This window comes from Myxocyprinus asiaticus, chromosome 15 (assembly GCF_019703515.2).
Source record: "Myxocyprinus asiaticus isolate MX2 ecotype Aquarium Trade chromosome 15, UBuf_Myxa_2, whole genome shotgun sequence".
Taxonomy (NCBI): domain Eukaryota; kingdom Metazoa; phylum Chordata; class Actinopteri; order Cypriniformes; family Catostomidae; genus Myxocyprinus; species Myxocyprinus asiaticus.
The window spans coordinates 20832298-20844767 of record NC_059358.1 but is presented as its reverse complement, the minus strand read 5'-3'; the positions used below and the strand labels follow the sequence as shown (position 1 = coordinate 20844767).

The window sequence follows — 12470 nt, the reverse complement described above, 5'->3', positions numbered from 1 at the left end:
TGATTTGACTTAGTGACCTCACATCCAGATACATAGTGACCCCCAATATAAAAAGATGGATTTATCTGGGGTTTCTTTTATTTTATTTTGTGATTAACAACTTTTTTGTTATTTACTTAATGTTTAATTTAAATATTATAACATTTATATCATGTAACAGCCATAACCTTTAAATGCTGAACATATATGAACAGAATGGAAATGCCTTGTTGATGAGAGAGGTCAACAGAGAATGGCCAGACTGGTTCGAACTGACAAAGTCTACGTTAACTCAGATAACCGCTCTGTACAATTGTGGTGAGAAGAATAGCATCTCAGAATGCTGTTCTGAGATGCGGGTTGGTGCTGTTTTGAACTTTATGCTAAAAATGTTGCAAATAGATCAAATATGAAATGGATGCAAAAATATACCAATTCCACAAAACTTCTTGAAACAGTCATCTTTTGCACTGGTTTCTTTTCAAAATGTTGAAAGTTTGCTGTGGTTTATCTGGGCTTGAAGTAGCTTTGGCCACGATAAAACAGTCATTTTGCAGATCCATCTGTTGAGCATGAAGCAATCCTCTGCATGCCAGCTCTTCAGAGTAGGTTCGTTTACCATTGACAGAACACAATCTTGATTAGATCTTGAGGGGGTATCCAGAATCTCCTTCCAGAATCTGAAAGGGTAATACAGTTTAAAAAAAAAGTAATGTTTAGAATCTTTTAGATTGCAGATTAGAGAGATTTGATGTGTTCTGGCAGAGGTTTAAAGAGGTTTCTAAAAAAATTTAGTTTATTTTGTTTGCCATAGTTTTGCTCTTATGCACCCTCAAGCTCAGCGCCACTGGTCCAGACCCAAGACTTTGGCTGTTCAGAGTTTTCAGAAAGTCCAATCCAGTACCCATGATATGAGTCAAAATAGTACTCAGTGAGCTCATTGATAAATTCCTGAATTTCCTGAGAAAAAATGTTGAAGGGTGTTGATTTAACGTGTTGTGTGATTAATTACAGTATATACACTACCGGTCAAAAGTTTTGAAACACTTGACTGAAATGTTTCTCATGATCTTAAAAATCTTTTGATCTGAAGGCGTGTGCTTAAATGTTTGAAATTAGTTTTCTAGACAAAAATATAATTGTGCCAACATATTAATTTATTTTATTATATAACTAAAATGTAATAATAAAAAAAAAGTTTTTGAAATCGATGACTTGGACCAAATAATAATAAAAAAGAAGCCAATAAGTGCCCAACATAGATGGGAACTCCTTCAGTACTGTTTAAAAAGCATCCCAGGGTGATACCTCAAGAAGTTGGTTGAGAAAATGTCAAGAGTACATGTCTGCAAATTCTAGGCAAAGGGTGACTACTTTGAAGATGCTAAAATATAACACAGTTTTGATTTATTTTGGATTTTGTTTAGTCACAACATAATTCCCATAGTTCCATTGGTTATTCCATAGTTTTGATGACTTTACTATTATTCTAAAATGTGAAAAAAAATTATAATAAAGAATGAGTAAGTGTTTCAAAACTTTTGACCAGTAGTGTATAAAAATAATGCATGAAACGATTTACACAATTAATAATGCCCCCTGACATTACATACATTTTGTAATAAGGAACTTTCCTACCAGCGGAGCAATTCAAGCTTGTTAATTCAAGCAAGCAATTCAATTACCTTCATGTTAAAAATATCCCAAGTCTACCCTGGACAGATTGACAAACTAATTTGCTGTGGTCTGTAGGCCAGTGATAGGCTTATGTTAAATGTGGAAACAAACTGACTTATAAATCCACTTTTGTATTGTCTTATCAATGCTTTATTATGCTTTAACGCATTAATGTAATGTCTTTAATTTATCTGAATTACATTTATTATATATATTTAAAAATATTTTGATGATTATATGTTGGATTATATATTTTTTCAGCAAATCTTTTTGACAAGAGTTTCAGATTTCCATGTTCTCAAACTTTTAACAGTCTTCAGGGCAGCAAGAAGGCTACAAATGGACATTCTTATAATATGTTTCTTTATTTTTGTCTGGTGAGCTCTAAATAGGGAGTGTCTTGAAGCAGACTGACCTGTTCCTCCACATTGTCTATTATGGTCAGATGAGCTCCAAACCTCTTGCAGAATTCTTCACTCATCCACCTCGTTTTCCAAGTATACCAAACTCCTAAGTGAAAATAGTAACAGTTGGAGCCATTTTGAATCCAGTTTCGAGGACAGGGTTTACACTGGACACCTGCAGTGGAGAACAGCTCAATTTACATGCAGAAAACACATTTCTGTTCTAACTAAATCCGAGATCATACTTATTATTAAGCAATAAAAGCATATCCAATTAAGAAAGTTTACCATTCCCAGTGGATTGACACTACTCATTCAATAGAAAAGAGCTTTGTTTGAATATGAAGTCCAAGGTGCTGTTTAGTGCTGCCTTGTCTGCCAGTAACTGCTGGTTAGCTGTTCTCTCTTTAGTATACAGTACCTGTCTAAAGGTATTTCCTGTGGTTAAGATGATGTTTTGATCATCTACAAGTCACGTGGAGACGTCAACGTAGCTCAGCATGTTTAGATCCAAGCTGTTACCGAAATGTTGTTGTATTCTGATGTATGAATGTAGTCTACATAGAGAAATGAATAAAAATTATTAGACAAATTTAAAGTTAAATCTACATTTACTGTGGATTGTTTGTTTTAGCCTATTAAGCAGTGATTCCATAATATTACACATAGACTTAGTCCTTAACAGTAGTTGAAGTGTAAAATTGCACCATCAGATAGCATTGCCTTAACCTCAACTTTTTTAGAAACCATGAAGTTGTGCAACTGTCCTCTGACAGCCGGACCAATTTCCAGTATTGATGAAACACTTTTTACTCTTTAGTAACACAAGTATTAAAGTGATAGTTCACCTCCCCCCAAAAAATTATTCTGTCATCACTGACACCCTCATGTTGCTCCAAACTAGTATGACTTTCTTTTGTAGAACACAAAAGAAGATATTAGGCAGAATGACAGCCTCAGTCACCATTTACTTTTATACTATGGACAAAAGATGCAACAGATATGAATAGTGACTTCTGCCAAACATCTCTTTTTGCGTTCCACGGAAGAAAGGAAGTCATACAGACAGCACATTACATGCCCCACCAGAGAGAGAAATACATTGGATCACTGCTACACAACAATAATGGATGCATATCGCTCTGTCCCTAGAGCAGCTTTGGGACTCTCTGATCACTGTCTTGTTCATATACTTCCAACCTATAGGCAGAAACTAAAATCAGCTAATCCTGTAGTAAAGACTGTGAAAGTTTGGACCAATAAAGCAGAGCTGTAACTACAAACCTGCTTTGACTGCACTGATTGGAGTGTATTTGAGGCTGCAGACACCAATCTGGACGAGCTCACAGATACTGTGACATCATGTATCAGTTTTTGTGAGGATATGTGCATTCCTACTAGGACTTATTTAACATACAATGACAAACCATGGTTTACAGCAAAACTCAGGCAGCTTCGTCAGGCCAAAGAGGATGCTTACAGAAGTGGGGATAAAATCTTGTACAATCAGGCCAGGAATACACTGAATAAGGAAATCAGAGTGGCTAAAAGAAGATACTCTGATAAGCTGAAAAACAAGTTTTCAGCTAACGACCCTAAATCAGTGTGGAGAGGCCTAAAAGACTTTACAAACTTCAAGACACCATCCTCCAACACTGTAGGGAACCAACAACTGGCTGATGACTTGAATGTGTTTTACTGTAGATTTGAAAGGCCCAGTCTCACACCCCACACCCGCTCTGACCTTCACTTCACACAAACATCAACACCTCCTGCAATCCTCCTCCTGCTAGTCGACCTGCACTTAAGATCTGTGAAGTGCAAGGAAAGCACAGGGCCCAGACAGTGTTTCACCCACTTGTCTAAAATCCTGTGCTGACCAGCTGGCCCCCATCTTCACACAGATCTTCAATAGAACACTGGAGCTGTGTGAAGTTCCCTGCTGCTTCGAACACTCCACTATCATTCCTGTCCCAAAGAAATCCAAAACCACAGGATTTTATGAATACAGACCCATCGCTCTGACGTCTGTGGTCATGAAGTCATTTGAGAGACTGGTGTTGGCCCACCTAAAGGACATCACTGGACCCTTTCTAGATCCCCTTCAATTTGCTTATCGAGCAAATAGGTCTGTGAATGATGCAGTCAACATGGGATTGCATCATATCCCGCAACATCTGGACAGACCAGGGACATATGCAAGGATACTTTTTGTGGACTTCAGTTTGGCTTTCAACACCATCATCCCAGCTATTCTCCGGACTAAATTACACAAACTCTCTGTTCCCACATCTATCTGTCAGTGGATCACCAGCTTTCTGACGGACAGGCAGTAGCTAGTGAGACAGGGGAAATTCACTTCCAGCACATGTACCATCAGCACTGGTGCCCCCCAGGGATGTGTGCTCTCCCCACTACTCTTCTCCCTGTATACCAATGACTGCACCACCAAGGACCCCTCTGTCAAGCTCCTGAAGTTTGCAGATGACACTACTGTCATCGGCCTCATCCAAGATGACGATGAGTCTGTATACAGAAGGGAGGTTGAACGGCTGGCTCACTGGTGCAGTCAAAACAAACTTGAGCTGAACACACTCAAAACTGATGGAGATGATAGTGGACTTTAGGAGGAACACCCCAACACTGTCCCCCCTCACCATTCTAAACAGCACTGTGGCAGCATTGGGGTCATTCAGTTTCCTGGGCACTACCATCTCACAGGACCTGAAGTGAGAAACCCACATTGACTCCATTGTGAAAAAGGCCCAGCAGAGGTTGTACTTCCTTCACCAGCTGAGGAAGTTCAACCTGCCACAGGCGCTGCTGATACAGTTTTACTCAGCAGTCATAGAGTCTGTCCTCTAGGACTGGGCAATATGTAAAAAAATATTTTAGCGATAACTGCCTTAAAAAATATCGTGATATCCAATTACATTGTCAACCCCCCCGCCGAGAGGGTCGGTGAATTTTTTTGCTTTATTGATTTTGGTTTAAAAATGTTATTCATTTTTTTGAAACAAGAAAAACATAAACAAAAGACATTTCTAAATTAAAATTGCACTTTAAACTAAATGAAAAAAGCAATAAAATAACGAAATGATAAAAAAATCTTATTTAACCACCAACCCAAATCTAAACATTTACCATCTCCAACGGCCCCCTTTGCATTACTTAAGAATCCTCAATGCATGCCAACCATGAGTAAATAAAGCGCATTAAACTAACAGCACCTCCCGATATGATCGGAGATAATTTGCAGCATTCTCATAGATTACATTATTCTTGCAAACAGTTTTCAGACAAATTAAACAAAGAAAAAAAAAAAAAACAGTGAAAACTCTTTACATGCGCTTGTTCCACGAAACAGGCTTGTGCTGCATGCCTCTGAACAAACAGTGAATCAGACACAAGCATTGACGGCTTTTCAGTTGTCTGTTAATAAAATTAAAATTATAATAAAATGTGTTTCTTCAAGGGCATGTCTTTGTGACTAACAGCATTTCTTGTCATGTGTCACTCGGTGACGTCTCACAGGTCGTCTGCTTGTTGCGGGTAGATGAGCAAAATTACCCGTGCATGAAATACATTTGGACGAGGAGCTGGCAAACTGGATTCAACCTCGTCGTATTTTGCGGGTGGCGGGTGATCCATGGTTTTGCCATTTCCAGATATTGTTGATCATCATCTGTTCACAATCGGCATTGGGATCTTTGTAAGAAGATATCCGATTACATCGCCCAGCGCTACTGTCCTTTGCACTTCAGTAACTGTCCAGTTTGGTTCAGCTACGGAATCAGACATCAGAAGACTACAAAGGACAGTTCAGACTGCTGAGAGGATTATTGGTTGCCCCTTGCCCTCCCTTCAAGAACTGAACATTTCCAGAATGAGGAAAAGGGCTGGAAAAAAATCACTCTGGACCCCACTCACCCAGCCCACAACCTTTTTGAACAGTTGCCTTCAAGACAGCGCTACAGAGCACAAGAACCATCAGGCACAGGACCAGTATTTTCCCTCAGGCTATCCATCTCATGAACCGTTAAAACTGCCCCATTGAGCAATAATTATGTGCAATACACAGTCTATTTATATTTATACAACATACCCCTACCTCTTCTGCCATACATTCCCTTGCATCTGTATATATTGTATTTGTACATAAATTATATATATATATATATATACAGTTGTGCTCAAAAGTAGCATACCCTGGCAGAAATTGTGGAATTTTGGCATTGATTTTCAAAATATGACTGATCATGCAAAAAAAACTGTCTTTTATTTAAGGATAGTGATCATATGAAGCCATTTATTATCACATAGTTGTTTGGATCCTTTTTAAATCATAATGGTAACAGAAATCACCCATATGGCCCTGATCAAAAGTTTACATACCCTTGAATATTTGGCCTTGTTACAGACACACAAGGTGACACACACAGGTTTAAACTGACTTTTTCACCACACTCTTCACTATGTAACAATACTTGTTTTGAATTCCATACCATTACTACAATGCAACCCACAAAAATACATGTTGTTGTCATCTATCGCCCTCCAGGTCAGCTGACACACTTTCTTGAGGAGTTGGATGTCCTGCTGTCCTCCTTGCCGGAGGATGGTAGGCCACTTGTGGTTCTTGGTGATTTCAACATACACCAAGACAAGCCACCGGCCACTGCACTGAATACTCTCCTGGCCTCATTTGACTTGTAAAAACTACACACCACAGCAACTCACAGATTGGGCAACCAGCTGGACCTCATTTTTACACATAAATGTACCAACTCAAATATTCTTGTTACTCCTTTACATGTTTTTGATCACTACTTTGTTCAATTCAACATGACCCTCCCATCTACATTAAAACAGTCTCCACCTTTGGTTTCCTTTCGCTGTAACCTCCGTTCTCTTTCACCCTCATGCCTTTCCACTGCTGTCTCTACCTCTCTTCCCACACTAAATGTATTTACCACGCTTGATGTAAACACTGCCACAGACACACTAAGCTCTATTTTAACAACCTGTCTAGACAACATCTGTCCTATCTCCTCTAGGCCTGCACGTGCTACACCACCCAGCCCCTGGCTGTCTGACGTCCTTCGTGAACATCGGTCTGACCTCAGGGCAGCTGAGAGGAGATGGCAGAAATCTAAAGATCCAGCAGATCTAGGTAAATATCAGTCTCTGCTTGCAACTTTTTCAGATAACGTTAAATCTGCAAAAACCTCCTATTTCCAGAACAAGATCAACAGCACCACAGACACTCGAAGCTTGTTTAGAACATTCAACACACTTCTCTGCCCTCCCCCTCCACCACCAGACACATCACTGACAGCCACATTTGTCTTTGTCACATTTTTTACTAATAAGGTTACAACCATCAGCAATACATTCTCAGCACCACACCCTGTCAAACACTCGTCTCCTGTATGCAACTCTTCTGTCTCTATGTTCTCTCTGAGGTCTCTAAACTCCTCCTCTCCAACCACCCCACCACCTGTTCCCTTGACCCCATTCCTTCTCACCTTCTCCAGGCCATTTCTCCATCATCCTACCTGCACTCACACACATAATTAACACATCTCTACTTACAGGCACTTTTCCCACTACATTTAAGCAGACTCGAGTAACCCCGCTGCTGAAGAAACCCGCACTTAATCCCACACAAATAGAACACTACAGACCAGTCTCTCTCATCCCATTCATGGCAAAAACACTTGAAAGGGCAGTTTTCAATCAAATCTCTGCCTATCTCTCACAGAACAAGCTGCTTCAGTCAGGCTTCAAAAGTGGACACTCCACTGAGACTGCCCTGCTGTCGCTGAGACGGGCGAAAACTGAATCCAGATCATCCGTCCTGATTCTGCTGGACCTTTCTGCAGCCTTTGACACAGTCAACCATCAGATCATATTCTCTACCCTCTCCTCGCTGGGCATCACAGGAACTGTGCTTGACTGGTTTAACTCCTATCTCTCAGGTAGGTCCTTCAAGGTAACCTGGAGAGGTGAGGTATCCAAGCCACATCAGCTACTTACTGGGGTACCTCAGGGATCAGTGCTTGGGCCACTTCTCTTCTCTATATACACAATATCACTGGGACCCATCATTCAGGCACATGGTTTCTCTTACCACTGCTACGCTGATGACACACAACTCTACTTGTCTTTCCAGCCCAACGACACCACAGTGACTGCTCGAATTTCTGCTTGCCTGGCAGACATCTCGGCCTGGATGAAGGAGCACCACCTGCAACTCAACCCAGCCAAGACTGAACTCCTTGTCTTTCCAGCCAACCCTGCTGTTGAACACAACATCACCGTGCAGCTGGGTGCAACTACAGTAACGCCTTCCAAATCGGTCAGAAATCTAGGGGTAACCATCGACAACAGACTAAATTTCACAGACCACATCTCAAAGACCACAAGATCATGGAGATTTACACTCTACAATATCAGGAAGATAAGACCCTTCCTCTCTGAACATGCCACACAACTTCTTGTTCAGTCACTTGTCATAACTAAACTGGACTACTGTAACGCTCTCATTGCAGGCCTCCCTGCATGTGCAATTAGACCCCTGCAAATGATCCAGAATGCAGCAGCACGTCTGGTCTTTAATGAACCAAAGAGAGCACATGTTACACCACTCCTTGTCTCTCTCCACTGGCTGCTGGTTGATGCACGTATCAAATTCAAGGCTCTGATGCTGGCATAAAGAACAGTCACTGGGTCTGCTCCAGCATACCTAAAATAATTTATGCAGAGCTACGCGCCCACTAGAAGCCTGCGGTCAGCTAAGGAACGTTGCCTTGTTGTACCAACACAAAGAGGCACCAAAACACTTTCCCGGACTTTCAGCTTCATCATACCACGTTGGTGGAACGACCTTTCCAACTCCATTCGTGAAGCTGACTCACTCTCTGTCTTCAAAAAACAACTAAAAACACATCTTTTCCATGAGCACTTAACCAGTCATTAAAAAAATAAAAAATTTCCTGTTGCACTTTATTCTGTTTTGAATACTATTATGCTAGTGAAACTTTGTCATACGGCACTTTTCATACCACTGTCTCCTTAAGATGATTCACTTATCTTTTCCTCTTTTGTAAGTTGCTTTGGATAAAAGCATCTGCCAAATGAATAAATGTAAATGTAAATGGCAATTAAAGGTTAATTTCCCACACCTGTGGCTTTTTAAATTGCAATTAGTGTCTGTGTATAAATAGTCAATGAGTTTGTTAGCTCTCACATGGATGCACTGAGCAGGCTAGATACTGAGCCATGGGGAGCAGAAAAGAACGGTCAAAAGACCTGTGTAACAAGGTAATGGAACTTTATAAAGATGGAAAAGGATATAAAAATATATCCAAAGCCTTGAAAATGGCAGTCAATACTGTTCAATCACTTATTAAGAAGTGGAAAATTCGGGGATCTCTTGATACCAAGCCAAGGTCAGGTAGACCAAGAAAGATTTCAGCCACAACTGCCAGAAGAATTGTTCAGGATACAAAGAAAAACCCACAGGTAACCTCAGGAGAAATACAGGCTGCTCTGGAAAAAGAAGGTGTGGTTGTTTCAATGAGCACAATACGATGATACTTGAACAAAAATGAGCTGCATGGTTGAGTTGCCAGAAAGAAGCCAATGCCACAAAAAATCTCGGTTACAATACTGCCGTGCAAAGGCAAAAGGCTGTAACTTTGTTTTTGGTCAAAAATGAGTTATTTATATTTTTGAGACATTCAAGACCTCCTTTATCATGTGGATAAGTATCTTCAGTCAATTTCGTTGTTTTTTCTAGAAAATAATGGGTTGTCTTAACAGTAACTTCCAAAAGCCCCGGAGAAACCAAGGCGTAACTCCAATTACCGCTCTTTGACTTTGTTTTGGAATGCTCAAATTGAGTTAGGGTATTCTGCCTTTGTTTAGCCTTAGCCGTGCGTCAAAATGAAGTTTCTGTGCCGGCATGGAGTTACTGTACTATGCCTTTATTTTTACATTAAAGTTTGCTGCATTTAAATTACGGTGTTGCCTGCATACTATTATACATCTGTCATTGAAGCAATCTGACACACGATACCTGAATAAAAGTGTAGTAAACAAATATTGTTAAGTGTTTTTACTATAGCGTTTAAGGATGGCCTCTCGAGGGAAAATGATGGTTGAGATGGCTTTGAAACGCCGACATCAAGGTCAAGGCAAGAAATTGTGTAACACAAAAGATGCATTTGCCAAACGAATTAGATAGATCGCAATCTACTTCATTTAGCTAGCTAGCAGCCTGTAGCATTAGGCTTCTCGGCTATCCAATGAATAGGCTACCAAACAGCTCCATATAACAAAGCACTGTAAACAAGCAAAGACTAGATAACTTGCCAGCAATAAGTAATCGTAAATATTCTCAAAGTTTTTTTTTCCATAATGCAGATTATTCAGTCAGTGTCAGACTGTCAGTGACAGCTGTCAACATCAGTGTCAGTGACAGACTGGGGCTGCCCACTAGTTGCACGAGTGTGGACTCGAATGCCATGACAGTGTAGCATTTAGCATGATCACACATAAAATCAGTAGTAACAGTAAGCAATTCATTCTATCCTACCTTTTCTAGTAACCCGATAAAATCCATGGCAATGAATGTCATCGCAGATGTTTAATCCACAACAATCCACAAGCTTTCTGATTTCTGAGCATTATTCCTACTTGCTGGCATTCACATCAATCCACAAGTCAGATTTTTAGGCTAGGCTACTTTAATTCAATTCGATGTAAAAAGCACTTAGGATACAAGACATAAGTTAGCCTTTTACGTTAGTGAACACTGCAATAAATACATTGGTTTCAAAACGCTATCCAACCACATGTATAACTTTTTGTCTGGATGTCAGTTACGGTCAGATTCAGAAAAACAATTAATATAGTCACATACTCTATATTATAGCCTTTGAGATTGGCCAATCCACCAGTCAGAGAGCTGTGCATTAGAGCATGGTAGCTAAACTTAACCCTTGATTAACCAGCTGTGGCACTACCATGTATGCCTGTGTCTGTGCCCAATTTGTTAAAATAGACATTGATTAATCAAATAGCCTATTGGTAAAAACAAATGTTTGATGGACCTTACAATATTATTTCCTACGTGTATTGGATATATATAAAATATTATTTCCTATTCCTATTTCCTTCCGTGCCTTATTATTATTATTATCATCATCATCATCATTATTATTTGCTCTATTTCTTTCAGTTCACTGTGGCAATATTCTTTGTGGTCCAGAAACACTGCAACAAAAAAAAAAAAAAAAAAAAAAAAAAAGATTGTTCTGGACAGTGGTAGGCATTTTCCCAATTTGATAACATTGACATTAATTAATCAAATATTGTTCAAATATTTCATGTTCATGTTCCATTTATTTTCCCATGCATGTCTCCAATTTGTTCTGTTCATTTCAGTTACTTGTGGGGATACTGATTGTGATCCAGCACCAAAATGGTTCTTGATAGTTGTCTGGATATTAGTTTCCCGGCCTTTGATTACGATGAGCTGTTCTGCAGCACACCTGACACCACCCTTGCTGCTCTTATGGTGTTTCCCCTCACTCCAGCCACAGCACCACTGCCAGCACCAGAGCCCACCCTCGCTCCATTCACAGCACCACTGCCAGCACCAGAGCCTACCCTCACTCCAGCCACAGCTCTACTACCAGCACCAGAGCCCACCCTCGCTCCAGCCACAGCTCTACTACCAGCACTAGAGCCCACCCTCGCTCCAGCCACAGCTCTACTACCAGAGCCCACCCTCACTCCACCCAAAGCCCCACCAATTAGAGATCTGTGTGGCCAGAAATGCAGAAGAAAATGCACAGACAAATTTAGTGAGGAGAGGCGTAAGGAGATCTGGAACAGATACTGGGACATGAAATACACAGACAGACGTGCATTCATGTTCCACAGTGTCAGCCAGCTACCAACAGCAAAACTGTGTGTGGATGGAAAAACAAGTCGGCGTGGCAGGTCCCTTGTTTACAGGCTAAAGAATGAAGATCAGGTCCCACAGCAGGTCTGTAAAACTTTCTTTTTGGCCACTTTGGGGTACCACCCGGTGAATGACAGCCTGGTCCTCTCTGTGATGGGGAAGGAGATAGGAAATGAGGTGATCCCAAGAGACCAAAGAGGAAGACATACACCGGCCAACAAACTGGACATGCAGCCTGTATATGACCATATTGAATACTTCCACCCATCAGTCAGCCACTATCGAAGGGAGCATGCCCCACATTGTCGTTACCTCCGTAGTGATATTAACATCAAGCTCATGTATGCTGATTATTTGGAAAAAGGCAACAGCTGCTCCTATGAAAGCTACCGCAAAGCTGTGAAGCATAAGAACATCAGCTTTGCAAAGCTTGG

General features: G+C 40.6%; 1 long non-coding RNA gene across 1 annotated transcript; it reads right to left on the bottom strand.

Annotated features, from left to right (window-relative positions):
- Positions 1-72: 72 nt before the first annotated feature.
- Positions 73-3346, bottom strand: LOC127452722 (uncharacterized). Its single transcript, XR_007899300.1, has 3 exons — positions 2482-3346; positions 2072-2235; positions 73-659 (listed from the first exon to the last, which is right to left on the bottom strand). It is a non-coding gene; the product is annotated as an uncharacterized LOC127452722 (long non-coding RNA).
- Between the last annotated feature and the right edge of the window lie 9124 nt (positions 3347-12470).